This window comes from Megalobrama amblycephala, linkage group LG1 (genome assembly GCF_018812025.1).
Source record: "Megalobrama amblycephala isolate DHTTF-2021 linkage group LG1, ASM1881202v1, whole genome shotgun sequence".
NCBI classification, from domain to species: Eukaryota; Metazoa; Chordata; class Actinopteri; order Cypriniformes; family Xenocyprididae; genus Megalobrama; species Megalobrama amblycephala.
The window spans coordinates 55065095-55085712 of NC_063044.1; the positions used below are offsets into that span (position 1 = coordinate 55065095).

The window sequence follows — 20618 nt, forward strand, 5'->3', positions numbered from 1 at the left end:
CCCCATGCTCCGACACAATATGTCCCAGATAACGAACAGAGGTTTGGAAAAATTTACATTTTTCCAGAGAAAGTTTCAGCCCGTACTCTTTGAGGCGATGTAGAACATTGAGTAGTCGTCTCCCATGCTCCTCTGGGGTGTCAGAGAATATTATTAGGTCGTCCAAAAAGACCAGTACTTCTTTCAGATTAATGTCCCCCATACATTTCTCCATTAATCTTTGAAAAGTACTTGGTGCGTTGGTGACACCTTGGGGCATACGATTGAATTCCCAAAACCCCAGTGGGCAAACAAAGGCAGTTTTGGGCTTGTCAGACTCCTCAACTTCTATCTGGTAGTATCCAGATTTCAAATCAAGTACGGAAAACCATCTGGAACCTGTCAGAGCTGAAAAAGTTTCCTCAAGATTGGGAAGGGCGTACGCGTCTTTTACCGTCTGGAGGTTTAACTTTCTATAATCTATACATAGTCGCACATCCCCGTTCTTCTTTCTCACCACCACTATGGGTGAGGAAAAGGGTGATTCAGACTCTCGAATGACTCCACTCACAAGAAGGTCACGCAAATGCTTGCGGACAGCCTCAACATCTTGTGGGTGGATTGGCCGTGCTCTTTGTTTAAAAGGAGTCTCGTCATTAAGATTTATGCGATGTTTCACCTTTTGGGTGTGTCCGAAGTCTAAGTCATGCTGACTGAAAACTTCAGGCATTTCTCTGAGCTTTTTAGTGATACGGTCCTTCCATTCTTGTGGTAGTGGTGAATTGCCAAAATTTAAAGTGAAATCAAGCTCCTGCACAGGTAAGTGTTTATTTTGTGAAGGGGTGATTGGCGGAGGGAGTACAGAGTCAACCACATGAAGCTCAGCTATTGTGCACCTTGGCGGGATTGCTATATCATGTTCAGTTTCATTCGTAAGCACCACTGGTAAGCGGTAAGATTGGGTTTTAGGAAAGGTAAGTAGGCAGCGTTTGACAAATACCCCACCAGGCAAAGAGGAATTAGATGGATGCTCTACCATGACACACTTATCAACCCCACAGGGCACTGCAAGGGAACCTTCCACAACTACAGTCTGACCTGCAGCCATGACCTCAGGTACTTTACTCCTCAACCGCACATGACCAAGAATGCCACTTGTGTTTTGTTTATGTCTCGTCTCGAGTGTCCTCAGAACCACTCTGTAACCAAATGAAGATGGTTGAAACATTGGGGAATTCATGTTCAAATGTTGCTCGTAGAGAACATCCAAGGTATTTGTGCCTATTAGAATCAAAGGCTGATTGTGAAGGTTCACATCAGGAACTACTAGGGCTACAGTAGGTACTTCAACACTCACACCCAGAAACTCCTCTGGAAAGGTAATGTCCACTTCTACAAAGCCTTCATATGGGACAGAAAGGCCATTGGCACCTTCTACTTCCAAGATGTCATTGACAGAGTTAAGGGGATATTCAGAGAGGTGCTGCTCATAAAAGGACTTGGGGACGGTTGTAACTTGTGACCCAGTGTCCAATAAACAATGACACTTTTCACCAGCTATGCTGATTTCTGCAATGCATCTAGCACCCACCAAACCCTTTGGCAGGTTAATGCTTCGCTTCCTAGAAGATTGACATTTGTTTGAGATACATTTAACAGCGGGACGGTTTGATTTCAATTCAGCCCCCATCTGTCCCTCAACAAGGGCTGGCTCTAGTTTAAATCAGGGTTGGGGGTGGAGTTCTGAGAGTCCCACTGAAGCTGCTTCTCTCTTAGAAGTTTACGTTTGGTAGTGACAAGTGCAGGGTTAGGTTCGGAAGTGCAAGAAGATGCAACGTGGCCATCCTCCCCACAAGAAAAACAGTACCATGGCCTCGGCCTGCCTGTTGGTTTCTTACTAAGTGGAGTCACACTTGCAGCACCAACAGTTCCTGTCTTCTTTTTGTCCTGTTTATTTGCTGCTTCTTGCATTGAGAAGTTCTTATGAGTTTTTGGCTTGGCCGTGAAACTGGCTAACTGACTTTGGAGCTTAGCTATTTGCTTCTTGAGCTCTTGTGTTTCAGTTGTAAGTGTAGCCACATTTGAAGTTTCTCTTTGCTCCATTTCAGCAGAGACCCACGTTCGTTGGGAATGTATCAGGGCTCTCTGTTTAGAAGACCCAAGATGTTGTTTCATACGAGTGACCTTCGCTGTATGTTTGTCTTCTTCCGTACGTAACATGAGCAGAAGCTGCGCAAAAGAAGGAGGATGGTTGCGCTTTTGCTCAAGCTGCAGATCAGTAATTAAATCATTATCCCAGCAGCCTCTACAAAACTGCTTGAGGAGGTGCCTGTCTGCCTCTTCAGGAGTAATTCCACCTCTTTTGATAGTCACCCTCAAGGCTGTCTGCAATCTATACAGGTAAGCGGATGGTTTCTCTCCGGCGTCCTGTAAGGTATTCATAAATCTTGCAAGGAGTTCATCCCCATCCTCGACAATTCCAAAAGCAGAATCCAGCAACTGAAGGTAAGCTGAGGAGGGAGCTTCAGGGTTTAGATGTTTTATAACATCAGCTGCAGGTGGCAAGAGACTGTCCACTATCTTCCTGGACACATGCAGATCAGATAAGCCAGGGTCTTTTAGAACAAGCTCCACACTGGAGCGCCAAGTATCATAATCAACCTCGTTACCAGGTCTGGGACATTTACCGGAGAATACTCGGAGTCGGGATTGTACAGGCCCCTGGGCAGCCACTTCACCACTCCTCACAACGTGTTCAACTATGAGTTTCTGGACCTCAGGTGGATTGAGTACCTGTTGAGAGGTAAAGAGGGGTGGCCCATTCGATTTAATAGGCGTATACTGTGACTGGGGTTCATCTACCTGACTTGGCTTAACAGGTGCTGCACCAACGCCCTCGTCAGGGAGTGCTGGGGATGGTGGCTCATTTGGGTTTCCATCTCCAGCTGCAAGATCAGTGGACACTGGTGTAAGTTCTGCACTCATTTGAGATAGCATCTGGCTTAAAACTGCTTCAAAATTGGTTCCACTCAATTTTGCAATCTCTTTCAATCCTTCCAGGTAGGATTTAGTGACGCTACTGCCCAACTGCTGTGTATAGACGCTAGACAATGCCCTCACTTGGTAAGTGATATTTGGATCACTGGAGAGCCGGTGAGTATAAGGCAGCTGGTCTTCAAGAGATTGTAAAGCTTGACCACTGTTATATTCAATTATTGTGCTCTGGTAAAACTCTGACTCTTTGTCGCTAATGAGAAGCGTTCTGGCAAAAGAACCGTATCTTTTCAGAAGGTCAATTAATTCTTCATCACGCTCGCTGTTAGTTAAACCACTAACAATCAGAGAGTTTGGAACTTTAATGCCCTCTGCCTCAACTATATCCATTTTTTTTTTTTTTTAAAAAAAGAGTCACAAGGTGAAAATTTAATTGTTCAAAATCACAATTGCTAATACTCAGCAACAGCGTCACCTCCTTGGCTGGCTCGCCACAATTGTAGCGGGTATTTACTCACTCACTAATGGACCAGAGAAATACAATCAGAAGACTGCATGGTACGTAAAGGGAGGCGGCGGTGATACTGAGCAAAACGCAGAGACAAAAGGTAAGTTGAATCAAAAATAACTTTACTTTGAATATTCAGTTATTTCTTTTCCTTTCAGTATTTCCTTTTTTTTTTTTCCTCTTCAATTCACAGAACAACAAACAAAAAGAGAAAATATACAACAAACTATATATATACCCTGGGTGCACCCTCTAAATTACTTTTAATTTACAGTAATCACAATCACAATCAATGTGAATACAAATGAAACCAAATCTCAGTGATATCACATATAACCCACACTGAAATCAGTGTCTAGTTTCAAAGTTTTTATCAATTGAAAGATTGATCAGTTTTAAAGTTTCTCAATTGTGCTACTGAAATGTTTCAGTCCCATAAAAAAAAATACAAAGAACCAGTCTCTGGGAATGTGTTCTCTCTTACGTGTCTGAAGAAAAACAACGGAATGGAAAAATTGTCCTTTCCTCTAGGTTCGTGATCCTTTCAGGGTCGAAGTGGGAGGCTCGCCATCGATTAGGGAAATCCAACTTGGAAATTGTTCACACAGAAAAAAAACCTGGCCTGATCACAGACCAGAATATGCATTCAATATTGTATATCAATAATGATCAACAATTATACATAACACAGGAAACAAATAAAATACTTCCATGAATGAAATCACTGTAAGTGACATTATATTAAAATACCTGTCCATTCACGTCTTTCTCTCTTTTCTCTTTCACAGGCACGCACAAAATGGCGTCAGCGAACGGCAGTGAACACTCAATACACCATGCGGTCTGATATAATCCACTGCAAATTACAATCCAGCCCATACAATATTACAATATAACACAATTTTGTCTCGTGTGCATGAAACAAATAAAATAATGTGTTGTCAATGTTTTTTTTTTTTTTTTTTTAAAGACTAATTATAACATTGTAAACTCACCGAGTCAAAATCAACAATCATGCTGAATCGTCTAATATCTTGAGGTTGAGCTCTAATTTGTCCAGTTTATGTGAACCTTAAACATTATTAGGAATCGTATTTTTCACCATTTAACACACACACGTCTGATCAACTTTCTCCGTTGCTCCCCGTCTCTCATCTGAACTGTGCAACGCGATCCGTAGGAAAAGGGGCGGAGCTGACAATGCAACGCTCCGATTGGCCATTGCTCATTCCTTAACTTAATTCAGATATAAATATTTACATATATTTGTATATTTATAAAGAATTTCTGCCATATGAATAATCATATTCTATTTAAGCAATCTTATAATAAATAATACTAATCATAAACAATTATTTAACAAGGGTTACTTACTTAATGCTTCACTCATTACTTCATCTCATACTCATGTGAAGTGGAATTAAAAACTGCAGCTGTCACAACTGTCTTAAAGAAACCTGTCTGACATGGTCAATTACAGACCAATCTCGAATCTGTTTCTTTCAAAGCTGCTTGAAAAAGTTGTTGCTGCTCAACTTCAATGGTATTTGTCATCTCACAACCTCTACGAATGTTTTCAATCCGGCTTTCGCACTCACCACAGCACTGAGACAGCACTTCTCAAGGTTGTCAATGACCTCCTTATGGCCACTGACTCATTAGCATTTTAATTCTGTTAGATCTTTCCTCTGCTTTTGACACAATCTCTCATAGTATTCTCATTTCACGACTCATTGCTCTTGGTATTTCTGGTACTGCTCTATCCTAGTTCATTTCTTACCTGTCTGAACGTCAGCATTACATGTCTATTCACCAAGCCAAGTCTGCTCCTGTTTCTCACGGTGTTCCCCAGGGATCTGTTCTTGGACCTTTACTGTTCTTCATCTACATGCTCCCATTAGGTAACATTACCCGTCATCATGGCTTCAACTTCCACTGCTATGCAGACGACACCTAACTCTATATTAGTTTTCAACACAATTTCCTTTTCTCATCAACTCCATATCTGCTTGTATTAATGATATTAATGCTTGGATGACCAGTAACTTTCTCAAACTCAACACAGATAAAAACAGATCTACTAATGATGGTTCACTGAAATCTGTATCTCGTTTCTGTCTTGACAGTGTTAACGTCGCAGGAGTCTTGGTTCAACCTTCCACCTCCGTTAAAACCCTGGGTATAATCTTTGACTCATCACTCTCCTTCCTTCCACACATCTCTTCACTCACTAAGTCTGCCTTATTTCACCTCCGTAATATTGCACATTTACGTCCCTTCTTACATACCAATGATGCTGAGACACTGGTCTGAGTATGCAGAAAGGCACTATATAAAATAAACGTATTATTATTTTTTATTATTAGAAATGAATGGTTTTCCTTGTTCAGTTCAGAAGTAGATATTGGGTTAAAGGTGGTAAAGAGGATGTTTTGTTTTATACATTTTTGTCTTTACTACTGTCTTTACTAAGGGATAAAAGACTATTTATTAGGTGCACTGAAAGGAATATTATTAATATAGCTACATCATCTGTGCACGAGGTAGGGCCTTAAAAACATCAGCCAATCGTTCACTGCCATTGTGAGAGACGTGCGCGGATTGGCCCTCTGGCTTGTCAATCACTGCCATGACGTTCCTTGTGAGAGACGCGCGGCTGCACATTCTAGTAACTTTCCACACTCTACATGCGCCGCATGCAATGTTTTTGTCAGGAGACAGGAGTAACAACTGCAGATTATGAGTTACCTGCGGTGAGTCCGACATAATGAATCCACTAAGTGTGTGCGCGGCTTAACGATTGTAAGGCCGATTATGAATGTAAATTGATACTTATGAATGATCGCGCTCAAAGGCGTCCAGTCAGAGCCAGTTGCGTTCAGTCTGCGATTACAGTCGGTGTTCAAATTCCATGTGAAAGTATATAAATCTGCTTCAGGAGCAGGAAACTATCGCTGTATGTTGAGCACAGTCAGAATGTTTTAGCTAGTCGTAAAATGTGTGCCCGGCTTAATAACACAGCCAATGCCAGTGGTAAACAAACACTCGTGCACGAGTTTTGGGAGGCGTTCACTTGTTTTCAAAAACTCAGTCGACGAAAACATCCCCTGTACACACTCATATGACATTCTTCAAAAATATCATTCATTTCTGTGGAGCTGGACATTTTAATAAAGATCAAATGAATGAGTTCAGCTTTGAGAATGAAACCAGCCTGTTTGTTCCTCAGTATCTTCATGTTTCACTCTGAATGTTTCTTCATGTATGTGGTGTTGTTAAATAACTCTGAAAAATAATTGTATGAACTGCCGTGTAACCTCTTTATTTCTAAAGCTCTCTACTTTAACGTGCTTAGCTTCTCTAATACTCTTTTATTATCTACCCCTGTAACGTTGGCTATCCGCCACTTGTATATTTTGTACTACTGCCATCTAGAGGACAATAACAGGAACAACAACTAATGTCTTCAGTCTACAGTATAATAACAATATAATACAATATAATACTACAATATAATAATTTTGCCACTCAGTGGGCGTAACCGCAGTTGTATCGGTTGTTATGACAGCGTGAATGCCGCGAAAAACACACAAAACGCTTTCAAAACGGGAAAGAGCTTTGCGACTGACTGTACAAATAGCTTTGACACAAAACCTGAGGTATATATTTAAAAACTGCTGAAAGCTACAGAAAAAAGAAGCAAATGAATTGCTGTAATTCACAGAAATAGCTGGATTCAGAGAAACATGGATTTGCAGTTATCATTTTGTGTCAAACTGTTGGATTTTGAGGTAAAATCAGTGGCGTACCGCACATCTGGCCCCCCGCAAAGCACGAGATGGGGCCCCTCCCACCAGCAGTGACGTCATGTATGAAAATTTGTCATGCATGCACCTGCTGCTGTCTGTACCCCATATGCAGTTATCATTGTATTGATGCTTCCAATGTTATTATTAACATTCATATAATGTAATTTTTATATGTAGGCATAGGTTATATGTAGCCTAAGTTTTTTTTTTTTTTAGTTGAACTAAAATCCCGGCAGGAATAATATTTTATAAACTTGCAGCCAAAGATGCTTCTGCTCCAGTTTAAAAATAGCAGGTTTCTTCAAGATTCCTTTAGAAGAAAATCGTTTTTATTAATATTAAACTTCTTAATTAGTTCAATAAATTTTAGTGTTAAACCGTTTTTTTTTTTTTTTTACAGAAACATAAATTAAAATAGCCTGTTAGTTTAGTCAAAAACCTAAACGGAAAACGAAAATAAATTTAGTTAATTAAATAAAATGCGTTTAATAATCAACAATCGAATAAAAATTTGAAAATAAAACATTTAGCTATATAAGGAATTTTTATATAAAATTTTTTAATATTATTGTTTCTACTCCAATTTGTTGGTTAAATATAAACATTTAAATGATGGCGGTATACTTAACATAGCCTACATTAACGAATTCAACAACAGGTTAAGTAAAAATATGAATACGCAGTGCTGTATCTTAAATGCTATTTTAGGGTTATTTCTAGCTAACTATCCAGTTTATGGTCATTGAATGGCTTTTCTGAGGTAAATGTGGCGTTATTCTTTTATGCAGTTGAAACACTGATCGATCGATTGCTCAATAGTTTAAGACGCAATAGTTTGATACGCAATACATTTCGGGAAATTGTTCTGTATCTTTCAGCATTCTTTCTGCTGTTCATTCATGTTTAGTTGCTGCTGTAATAGTAGTAAAGAGGAAGATATTATTAGTTCAGCTTGATCCGTACTATTTCTGAGCTGAGCCTGCCCTGAGGCGCTATGGAAAAAATTGTTTTCCGTCACTGAACAATAAAAAAGTTAACTGCAAATTTATCTCTCAATTCTGACTTTTTACCTCCTCAGAACTGCATGAAATAAAGTTGCAAATGCGTGCATAAATTATTGTGAGATATAAACTTGCAGTTCTGAGAGAAAAGCCAGTCTTTTGCCCCTCAGAATTCGACTATATATCTTTCAATTCAAAAATGTCAGAATTGTGAGATTAAAAATTGCAATTAACTTGAATTAAATTATCCTTCAATTATTTTCGACAGAATTTAAAACTCGAGAAAGACTTTGTTTGATATTAAAGCAGAGTTTATTGTTATTATTGGATGGGTGTGCTAAAAATTTGTGTAGTTTTTTTTTTTCACGCATCAACAGGAAAAAAAAGACTGAAAGATTGATCTTTAAAATACATAGCTATAGGCTATCAATAGCCTAATAATAATAAAAAAAGAAAATCGACATATTTGTGGTTTATCACGATGTTCACGAATTAGAACAGTCAAAACGTAAAGGAGAAGCTACAAACCTCGCTATTTCGGTCAATGATTTCAGCCCTCCAAAACTATTTCGATCGAAAACAGAAATTGCTTTCGGCCGCAAATTTTCAGTAATTTCATTCGGTGCATCAAAAGATATATGATAAACTAAATTCATGTATTTACAGTAAAAGAATTAACTCCAGACTTATTGGCTAGGCTACATTTGGAGAAGAACTTCAGATTCCGGTAGCATTAGCAGAGCTGGCAATAGGGTAGGCTAAATATGATTGTGCAAAATATAATAATAATAATAACAATAATAATAATGTCTCAGCAAAGACCAAACATGTTTATTTGTCTCAGTTCACGGCACATGTCGGCTAATACAGCGCGTCAAGGCTTGCTGTTGTCTTGGCTACCTTACAAACTGGCGATGGAAACAACGGTCAATTTTCCCCCTTTTGTGGTAATTTAGCACTATTTTCTATGGTCTTCTGCTTGCATTTTTGCTTTATTTTCATCTTCATAGTCAATTGAGTTCAGTTCTTAAAAAAGCAAAGGTTAGGCTATAGGCTATAGTAAATAGGTGAATCTGCGACGGGGCCCATCATAGGGTGGGGGCTGCGAGGGTGTCCCGTACGCCCATGGGTAAAATCATACCGTATATATTTTATTGTTATATATTGTGTTGACAACTGATCAGTTAAATATTTACCATCTTATATTCTGCATAATTTGGTGTTTTTAAATAAACACTTACAAAAAGTTTTAGGGCTGGACAATATGACGATATATATAACATTGATATAAGTGATTACTCGGATTTAAACCTACCTATATTGTAGTTATATAAAATATTCACAGGCAGATTTACTTTATGTATTTCCCCCGCGTCGAAATCAGGCACATATAAATGTCAGGAAACACGATTCCTGGCTGCTTGTCAATATCCATGGATTAGGTTTATTTGACAAGCTGTAAGAAGCACATTCGAGTCCAACCTTTAGTGTCATCTTTTGTTTTACTCGTGTTTTCGCAGTTTCCTCTATTAAATCCAGTCATGCAGCAGGTTCTTTTGCCACTCAGTCCAGCTGAAGGGAGCGCGTTCCGGCGGGAAAGTGACGTCGATGCTTACTCTCTATTTAGGACGAATTGACGTTCGCAAAGACCCGCCCCCTTTAGTTACTGTTGCTATGTCCGACAAGCCATGCCGATGTCTCGCCACACATCATGTTCTCACGCAGTGAAAAATACATCGCGGAGCAAAGAGGACACTGACAACGCGTCGACAGACAAGACAGAGCAGGTTAAAATAAAGTCTAAATTTTCAAATTTTGTAATTTTTAAAGAAATGTCAAGTCAAGTCAAGTCAAATTTATTTATATAGCGCTTTCTACAATTGGTAATTGTTTCAAAGCAGCTTTACATATTAGAAGCACAGAAAAAAAGAGAAGTGGTTAAAAATAAGCTGTACAAGCAAGCGTGGTAATATGTAACATATACAAGATGGTGCTACATTAAGCCAATGTCGGCTGACTCCCAGGGGTGGAAAAAACCCCCTAGGAGAAAAACCCAGCGTGCTAACACTGGGAAAAAAGTCCTAGGAGGGAAAAAACCCCTTGGAAGATATATATAATATATGTAAATGGATATGGAGATCAAAATCTGAATTATACATTTTTATTATAGAGATTAAAAATAGATTATATATAAATATATGTAAGCGGATACGGAGATTAAAAATCTGAATTATAGATGCAGCCAGAACTGGATCTGTAGGCCCATTGTCTCCTGGGCTACATTGTAGTCAGGTCCAGACACAGGTTCTCCATCTGATCTGGATACGGCCTGGATCCAGCACCCGGCAAACCTCAGGATAAGCAGAGAGACAGATATTAGCGTAGATGCCATTCTTATTCTGATGTACAGGTATATCTAGTGTTATAGGAAATGTTCTCGGTTCCGGCCGACCTAATTATTGCAGCGTAACAACCCTTTAACGGATTTGAAAAATGTTAATGTATTGATAATGTGTTATGTGTATGCAAGAGCAAAGAGATGTGTTTTTAGTCTAGATTTAAACTGACAGAGTGTGTCTGCTTCCCGAACAATGCTAGGAAGATTGTTCCAGAGTTTAGGTGCTAAATAGGAAAAGGATCTGCCGCCTTCAGTTGATTTTGATATTCTGGGTATTATCAACTGGCCTGAATTCTGAGATCGCAATAGACGTGAAGGACTATAATGCACCAAGAGCTCGCATAGATACTGGGGAGCTAAACCATTTAGAGCTTTATAAGTAAGTAGCAAGATTTTAAAATCTATACGATGTTTAATAGGGAGCCAATGTAATGTTGACAGAACTGGGCTAATATGGTCATACTTTCTGGTTCTAGTAAGAACTCTAGCTGCCGCATTTTGGACCAACTGTAGTCTGTTTAAAAGCCGAGCAGAACAACCACCCAGTAGAGCGTTACAGTAATCTAGTCTTGAGGTCATGAATGCATGAACCAACTGTTCCGCATTTGTCATTGAGAGCATATGTCGTAATTTAGATATATTTTTTAGGTGGAAGAAGGCGGTTTTACAGATACTAGAAACATGACTTTCAAATGAAAGATTGGTATCAAAGAGCACACCCAGGTTCCTAACTGAGGACGAAGATTTAATGGAGCACCCGTCAAGTGTTAGAGAGTATTCAAGGTTTTTTCGTGAGGAAGTTTTTGGTCCAAAGATTAGGATATCAGTTTTTTCTGAATTTAATAATAAGAAATTTCTTGTCATCCAGTTTTTAATGTCAGCTATGCATTCTGTTAGTTTTGTGAATTTGTAGGTTTCGTCAGGGCGCGAGGAAATATAGAGCTGAGTATCGTCAGCGTAGCAGTGAAAACTAACGCCATGCTTCCTAATTATCTCTCTTATAAGCATGTACAGAGTGAAAAGCAACGGTCCTAGTACTGAGCCTTGCGGTACTCCATATTGAACTTGTGATCGATACGACATCTCTTCATTAACTACTACAGACTGATAACGGTCAGATAAGTAAGATTTGAACCATGCCAAAGCAATTCCACTAATGCCAATATAGTTTTCAAGTCTTTTTAAAAGAATGTTGTGATCAATAGTGTCAAAAGCAGCACTGAGATCTAATAACACTAATAGAGAAATACAGCCACGATCGGATGATAGGAGTAGATCGTTTGTAACTCTAACGAGAGCAGTCTCAGTACTATGGTATGGTCTAAATCCTGACTGGAAATCCTCACAGATTCCATTTCTTTCTAAAAAGGAGCACAGTTGTGTTGAAACTGCCTTTTCTAGTATCTTTGACAGAAAAGGTAGATTCGAGATTGGCCTGTAATTTACTAAATCTCTCGGATCTAGTTGAGGTTTTTTAATAAGAGGTTTAATAATAGCCTGCTTAAAAGTTTTTGGCACGTATCCTAGTGTTAAAGATGAATTAATTATATCAAGAAGTGGACCTACGTCCTCTGGAAGCATTTCTTTCAGTAGTTTAGTCGGCATTGGGTCTAACATACATGTTGTTGATTTTGATGATTTGATAAGTTTAGATAATTCTTCCTCTCCTATAGCGGCGAATGATTCTAGTTTTACCTCAGGGACACTACAGTGCACTGTCTGAAGCGAAACTGTAGACGGTTGTATGTTTATGATTTTCTCTCTAATATTGTCAATCTTGCAAGTAAAGAAGTTCATAAAGTCATTACTGCTGTGCTCTTTGGAAACGTCAGCAGTTGAATCTCTGTTTCTAGTTAATTTAGCCACTCTGTCAAATAAATACCTAGGATTATGTTTGTTTTCTATTAAGAGATTTGAAAAATAAGTAGATCTAGCATTTCTTATAGCCGTTCTGTACTCAATCATTTTTTCTTTCCACGAAAGGCGAAAAACTTCTAGTTTTGTTTTCTTCCAACTACGTTCAGCTTTTCTCACAGCTCGTTTTAGAGCCCGAGTGTGCTCATCATACCACGGCTTTGGATTAGTTTCCTTAATCTTCTTTAGACGTAAAGGAGCGACTGCATCTAATGTGCTGGAAAAGAGAGAGCCAATAGTTTCTGTTGCAGCATCGAGTTCTTCTAAGTTGTCAGGTGTACTAAGGCGATGAAACTGCTCGGGGAGATTATTTATAAAGCAATCTTTAGTGGTAGAAGTGATGGTTCTACCATATTTATGGCTGGGTGGTGGTTTTGTAGCCTTGGCTAACTGTATTATACACGAGACTAAATAATGATCTGATATATCATCGCTCTGCTGTAGAATTTCAACAGCATCAATATCAATTCCATGCGACAGTATTAGATCTAAGGTATGATTACGACATTGAGTGGGTCCTGACACGTGTTGTCTAACTCCAATAGAGTTTAAAATGTCTGCAAATGCCAATCCAAATGCGTCTTTATTATTATCTACATGGATATTAAAATCACCAACAACAAGGACTTTATCCGCAGCCAGTACTAACTCTGATAGAAAATCAGCAAATTCTTTGATAAAGTCAGTATGGTGCCCTGGTGGCCTGTATACAGTAGCCAGCACAAATGTCAACTTACATAATGTTACATAAAGCACCATCACTTCAAAGGAATTATATTTGAAAGACTTTTGACTAATACTGTAAATATTACTATAAATTACAACAACACCTCCCCCTTTGCCTTTCTGTCGAGGATTGTGTCGATAATCATAACCTTGAGGACTAGACTCATTTAAAATAATGTAATCGTCTGGTTTTAGCCAGGTTTCTGTCAAACACAGCAAGTCTAGTTTATTGTCTGTGATAATTTCATTTACAATAAGTGCTTTTGAAGAAATAGATCTAATATTCAGTAACCCAAGCTTTATCATTTGTTTATCTGATTTATCTGTGATTTTCATTTTTTGAACATCAATTAAATTTTTACCCTTAAAAGGTTTCGGAAGTTTTTTGTATTTACTAGTTCAAGGTACAGACACAGTCTCTATGTGATAATATCTAGGTGAAAGAGTTTCTATGTGCTGTGAATTATCTGAGTTCTGTGACGTGAGGCGGCTAGCAGACGGTCGGTTTAGCCAGTTTCAGGTTCAGCTCTAAGACTATTTGCCAAATTTCTAGATAGAAGAGCAGCACCATCCCGGGAGGGATGAATACCATCTCTTTTCAACAGATCAGGTCTGCCCCAAAAGCTTTTCCAATTGTCTATGAAACCTATATTATTCTGCGGACACCACTTAGACAGCCAGCCATTGAGTGATGATAACCTGCTAACTATCTCATCACTCCGACGAACAGGAAGAGGGCCAGAACAAATTACTTCTGCTGACATTGAATTTGCGAGTTCACACACCTCTTTAATGTTAATTTTAGTGATCTCCGACTGGCGAAGTCGAACATCATTTGTGCCGACGTGGATAATGATTTTAGAATATTTACGTTTAGCATTAGCCAGCACTTTTAAATTTGCTTTGATGTCAGGTGCTCTGGCCCCCGGCAAACATGTGACTATGGTGGCTGGTGTCTCTATTTTCACGTTCCGTGTAATAGAATCGCCAATAACTAGGGCACTTTCAACAGGATTCTCAGTGGGTGCGTCACTGAGTGGGGAGAACCTGTTTGATGTTCTAATCGGAACGGAAGAGTGGTGTTTGTTCTTGCCATTATGCCGCCTCACAGTCACCCAGTTAGCCTGCTGCATGGCTTCTACAACCGGAACCGAATGTGCAGTGTTTACTAGGCTAGTCGCATCCAAAGCAGTATCTAAGGCCCTTTCATTCTCACTATCCTCAATTAAAGTTTGGATGCGTGTCTCTTAATTCTGAGATTCTCTCTGTCAGCCTGACAATATCCCTGCATTTATCACATGTGTAAGGTTCACTGCTGACAGAAAGAGCTAAGCTGTACATGTTGCATTTAATACACGATAATCGTCGGACATGACTGACCGTGTGTTTGATGAACGCCGTCCGAAAAACTGCAACGCACACGGGACTCGCTGGCTGGATGTCTCGGTCGCTTGCCGGTGCCTGGGGCAAGGGTGATGTGCGGGACGCTGTACCTCACGGTGGATCTACGAATGCCGGGCAGCAAAGTCTCCACAGCTTCCCGATCTGGCGAGGACAGATCAGAATAACATACATCGGATAAATCCGCCATTAGATCGACAAGGAAGGTTAGTTTAGAGGAAAAAATAGACGGTAGCTAGCGGGCTATGGCTAACACTAGGTGATTACGCTGGTAGATTACTAGTAATAAATCGTTCCGTTTAGTAATACTATGCAATAGGTTAAGTAATCTAGTGAAAAACAAGAAAGTTATATTATGTGAATAGGAATAAAGAGAAGGATTTAGGATAAACTCCACGAAGCTCCGAGCGTAGGTCAGACAGCAGGCAGCAGCGTTGAGCAGCGTTGAACCGGAAGTGATTACCAGGGCACATGAATTAATTACTAGAATTTTAAAAACACAATGACAGCTTAAAAACAGACTTAATTAAATTTACTGTAGGTTTTTTAAACTTTTTTTTATCTGTGCAAACATATATCTGTGAAATACGCGTTAGGTTGCACAGAAGAAAGCCGATTTATGACATCTACTGATATAGCAGCAGAGGACTATTATTTTGTTGAACGAACTGAAGATGACGTCACTGGATCAGATTTGATTGACCAATCGGCTGAAAGGGGCGTGTAATGACCGCCCACATGTGGAAAACGAGTTTTGAACAGTGCCCAAGGAAGTCGACCGGAAGTTGAAGTCGGCCGCGTGCCGCCATCTTGTAGCAGAACTTCACTTGCGTTAGCATCCCATTGACTCCCATTCATTTTGGCGTCACTTTGACAGCGAATAACTTTACATCTGAGGCGTTTAAAGACTCCATTTGTCCATTATTTATTTCTAAAGATACACGACAATGTATAAAGGGCTCCATTACCTTCTATGTTACATTATGGCCCCGTAGAAACAGTTTTTGTAAAAATAGGCTAAAGATTGCGTCATAACCACTCGACTCTCTGTCGCACAGTAGAGAAATTACCGTACAGACAGGAGGAGAAGCTCGCAGGCAATAGTATGCATTAACTTAATATGGCGTACTGGCGTTACATTTTAAAATACTATACAAAATAATTAATCAGAATACTTACTCCTGCTCACTCACGCCAAAGAACTCCCCGCTCAAGCTCGCCGTCTCTGCAAGATTAACGATGGCAGTTTTCACGCACAGCTACTAGAAGATTTACATCTGTCAGACAGGTTGCTGACGTCATCAAGCTTAGTTTGAGTCTGCGCGTCAGAAACGGAAGTGCTAAAAATCGCTAAAAATGGGCTTCACTTGTCTCAATTGAGTTCCAATGGGGTCGCTGTGTCCATTTCTTTTACTGTCTATGGTTTTGAAGTCGTGTTTCCGTTTTCTATCCGTGACCCGAAAAAACGAAAATCAAGTCAGAATCTCATTTTCCCGTTTTTTTTGACAAACGAAAAAACAGGAATCGACCGTTTTCTCGTTTCTGCGTATTTCATTTCAAATTGGAAAACAAACTATCAAAACGTACACGGACTCGTTAGTTGGTTGGATGATCAAGTTGAGAAAGCTGCTGAATAGGCTGCGTTTCAAAAGGGAAGAACTGCTGGCACTGAAAAGAGTTGCAAAGCTACTATATCCACCATAGATGGGTTTGTCATTGTAAAATCTCTTTGAAGCTGACATGACAAGTAGATCAAGTAAACTTTTCGAAGGGTCTAGTACATGGAGTAAAGATTAAAATTAACAGTAGTGTTTTAGATTTGTTAAAAGCTTTGCGACAAATGATTAAGGGGAATAAGAGTTTGTGGTTGTAACATTGTCACAATTTATTATCAAATGTTTGTAATATGGCTCATTTATGTATTTTGTGTAATTGTTATGTCTGCCTGCCATAAGCAATTAAGGGGCCGGTGTGTAGCAGCCATTTTAATGTAATTCATGTCTTGTCCATTGGGTGTCACTCTAATGTGGCTGTATATTTAGAGCACGGGGTTAATGAGATAACAGGTGTGTTTGGTGGCTGACCGTGCTAACCGTGCTAAGCCATACATTGTTTTACTGCACAGATGATTGCTTACGTGCTGACCTGGATTATGGATAAAGTGTTCTGTCCGCAAGGTATGAACTTTATGCGTAAGAACAGTATAAGAACGAGAGCTCACAGGAAACTGATTGGAAGCAGTGTTTATTGACTGGAACAAAATAAAGAGACAGTTTGCATTTTAACATCTGCGACTTAATGGGCACACGTGATTAACTTGCTTACTTCTGCCACCGACACCAGCGGCTTAATGGAAGACCGTAATAAATGTGTGACTACAATTGTTACAGAGACTCTGACAGGAGGATGTTAGTGAACCAAAACACAAGACGCAAGTGAATGTAGTGATCATGAAATGATATCAGAGTTATGGCAAGAATAGAAGTCTGAACTTAATCTCACTGATTCTTGAGAGAAGAGACAAAACATGTTTGAGATGTTAGTTTTTATTATTTCATAACACATTATTATAAACTGATATATTTGTAGACAAAGGTCTCAGCTAATGAACAGGTTTTTCTGAAAATGTTTTCTTCTAAAAATGTACTTCAGAACTTAATTTGTGTCAACTCCGTCAGACACATTAAAAAGATGCTATTTTAATTTGATCATCAACAACAGTGTAAAATACACATGACAAATATACAGCAGTAGTAGTAAAGTGAGATCTGTGTGTCTCTGAGAGAAATATAAACAATAAAGCCTTACAAATAAGAGTTTTACAAATCTGACACTGAAAGAGAAGCTCAAATAATCATCAGTATTTATTATGACAAAAACACACTTGAAGAACCTTTAAAGTTCAGCGTTCTGCTTCAGATTTAAGCACTTCCTGAAAAAGATGAACATGTAAAGCCATAAATGAATCAATCTCACCAATATTAATATATGCTGAATCAGTCATCATCAATCATGTACCTGATGTGTGAATATGTGCTTGATCTCCTTCAGCTCTTCTGGATCTGATGTGATAAAGCACAAGAATGACAGTAGCCACGCCCACCAGAGCAGAGAGGACCAATCGGATCACAGCTTCAGTAGGACCACAACAGTGGACTGAGGAATAAAAACATCAAAGTGAGATCAGCTCAGTCAATAAACGCTAATGTCATCAGCGCTGCCGTACCTGAACATGTGTGACAGAGTTGAGTGATGTTCAGATGTTGAGTCTGGTGGCTGATGGGATTGTTCAGCACACAGCTGTAGGTGTTTTTATCCTGATATTCCACCTCCAGAGGTAGAGAGAGACTGATGCTGAGATCAGACGCACTGATGCTGGACAATGAACTGTTTCCTTTGTACCAGAAGAGAGTCACATGACTCACATTCACCACTGAACACACCAATGAACATGATGATGATGATGAAGAACATTGTGAAGAGTTACTGCTGATGACAGGAACAGGCAGACGAGCTGAAAACATGAGAGAATAAAGAGAAATGAGGATGAATGAAGAGATTCAAGAAACATCCAGAGGAACCAAGATGATCAAAAGTAGAGCATTTAAAACTATTGAATAGAAAGTTAAATATAAACCTGCTGTTCATGTGAAAGTAAGAGAATTAGTCATTTGAACTCATTAGTCATGATAAGATACTTCTTTAGATCTAGCTGTAATAAATAAAACACGTGAAACTGATATTTAACTCACCGTAGACAATGAGACGAATATAAGAAAAAACGTCAAAAGTCTGAATACAGTCATAATCTCCAGTGTGTTTCATTGTGGTGTTTGTGATGGTCAGAGATCCAGTTTGATTGTCCAGCTTCAGTCTGTCTCTGAATCTCCCATCAAGAACATCATCATATACAGTGAATCTGTCGTCCCGTTTATTGATTTCAGCTATTACAGTATTTCTAAACCACCACTGAATCACATCATCCTTCATTCCAGTAAGAACAGAGTTTATAGTGACTGAATCTCCCTCCGTCACTGACACTGAAACAGGGTTTGTCAGAGATAAACAAATTATATTGGTTTATTAAAGGATTAGTCCACTTTTAAATACACTTTTCCTGATAAATTTACTCACCCCCATGTCATCCAAGATGTTCATGTCTTTCTTTTGTCAGTCGAAAAGAAATGAAGGTTTTTGAGGAAAACATTCCAGGATTTTTCTCCTTACAGTGGATTTCAATTGCTTCCAACAGATTGAAGGTCAAAATTACAGTTTCAGTTCAGCTTCAAGGGCTTTAAACAATACCAGATGAGTAATAAGGGTCTTATCTAGCGAATCGATCGGTCATTTTCGAAAAAAATACAACCGTTTATGCTTTATAAACAAAATTTCGCCTTGAACGTACTTTCCGCTTCCGCATTCTTCATAACGCTTACGCTGAATGTCCTACGCCTTCCCTATTCTACTTACGGAAAAAAACTAAACGTTTTTGTACTACCTCTGAATGAAAACACATGATTTTTTGCAGTTTTACATGCGTCCCTCAGGACGCGGTCAGTGCCCTCAGTAGACAGCATGTTCTGGTGCTCTAGTGTCAGTCAGGAGCTGCAGAAGTTTCTGAGATGTGTAATTGTAACCCCTCTACCCAGGTCCTACTCGCCCCGCTCCGTGCGGGCCTCGAACCCGGGTCCCCGGCGTGGGAGTCGGACGCTCTAACAAGGAGGCTAAAGGCTGCAACCTCTAGCGTCAGTCGCTAGAGCATCTCTTGAGATCAGAGGAGTGAGGTTTACTCGCACAGCAACTACTAGCTGGCCTCCGTTACATAATAAATCCAGAGGATGTCGGTTTCAGCTGCTTCAACTGTTCCAGTGCAGTGTCTGGACGACGTGGAGAGGACCCGCGAGCCGACGCCCCGTCCTCCCAGTGCGCCTCCGCTGCCCTCGGCCTCACAGGACCCGCAGGAGAACTGCTTGAAGGATCCGCTGTGGATCCCGCGTCCGGCTCCTCTGGGCAGCCCCGGCGTGCGGATCAATCCCCCTCTGCGGATGGGCTCGCTGGACGACAGCTCGTGGTCCTTCCCCAGCACTCCGAGACCGTTATGTTAAGCGTTATGAAGAATGCGGAAGCGGAAAGTATGTTCAAGGCGATATTTTGTTTATGAAGCATAAACGGTTGTATTTTTTTCGAAAATGACCGATCGATTCACTAGATAAGACCCTTATTACTCATCTGGTATCGTTTAAAGCCCTTGAAGCTGAACTGAAACTGTAATTTTGACCTTCAACCTGTTGGTAGCCATTGAAAACCACTGTAAGCAGAATAATCATGGAATGTTTTCCTCAAAAACCTTCATTTCTTTTCGACTGACGAAAGAAAGACATGAACATTTTAGATGACATGGGGGTGAGTAAATTTATCAGGAAATGTGTATTTAAAAGTGGACTAATCCTTTAAATTAAATAGTTTAACATTTAAATTTGAAATAAACAATATCATAAAACAGCAAAAAGAAATAAAATGATGTATGAATTCATTTTAACTTTGCCATTAAAAAAAAAATTAAACTCACCAATAACAACAAGATAGAAACTATACCACTTAGAGTTGATCTGTAATCTATAATGTCCAGAGTGTTTCATTGTGATGTTTGTGATGGTCAGAGATCCAGTTTGATTGTCCAGCTTCAGTCTGTCTCTGAATATCCCATCAAGAACATCATCATTTACAGTGAATCTGTCGGCCGTTACATTGATTTCAGCTATTAAAATCCTTCTAAAACACCACTGAATCTGATCATCATCCTTCATTTCAGTAAGATCAGAGTTTAGAGTGACTGAATCTCCCTCCTTCACTGACACTGAATCATCAAACACACACATGGAGAACAA

General features: G+C 39.5%; 2 long non-coding RNA genes across 2 annotated transcripts; both read right to left on the bottom strand.

Moving 5' to 3' along the window:
* Positions 1–3664: 3664 nt before the first annotated feature.
* Positions 3665–4841, bottom strand: LOC125275325. Its single transcript, XR_007186423.1, has 3 exons — positions 4477–4841; positions 4232–4337; positions 3665–4103 (listed from the first exon to the last, which is right to left on the bottom strand). It is a non-coding gene; the product is annotated as an uncharacterized LOC125275325 (long non-coding RNA).
* Positions 4842–17260: 12419 nt separating this feature from the next.
* Positions 17261–18016, bottom strand: LOC125275332. Its single transcript, XR_007186424.1, has 3 exons — positions 17957–18016; positions 17749–17886; positions 17261–17662 (listed from the first exon to the last, which is right to left on the bottom strand). It is a non-coding gene; the product is annotated as an uncharacterized LOC125275332 (long non-coding RNA).
* Between the last annotated feature and the right edge of the window lie 2602 nt (positions 18017–20618).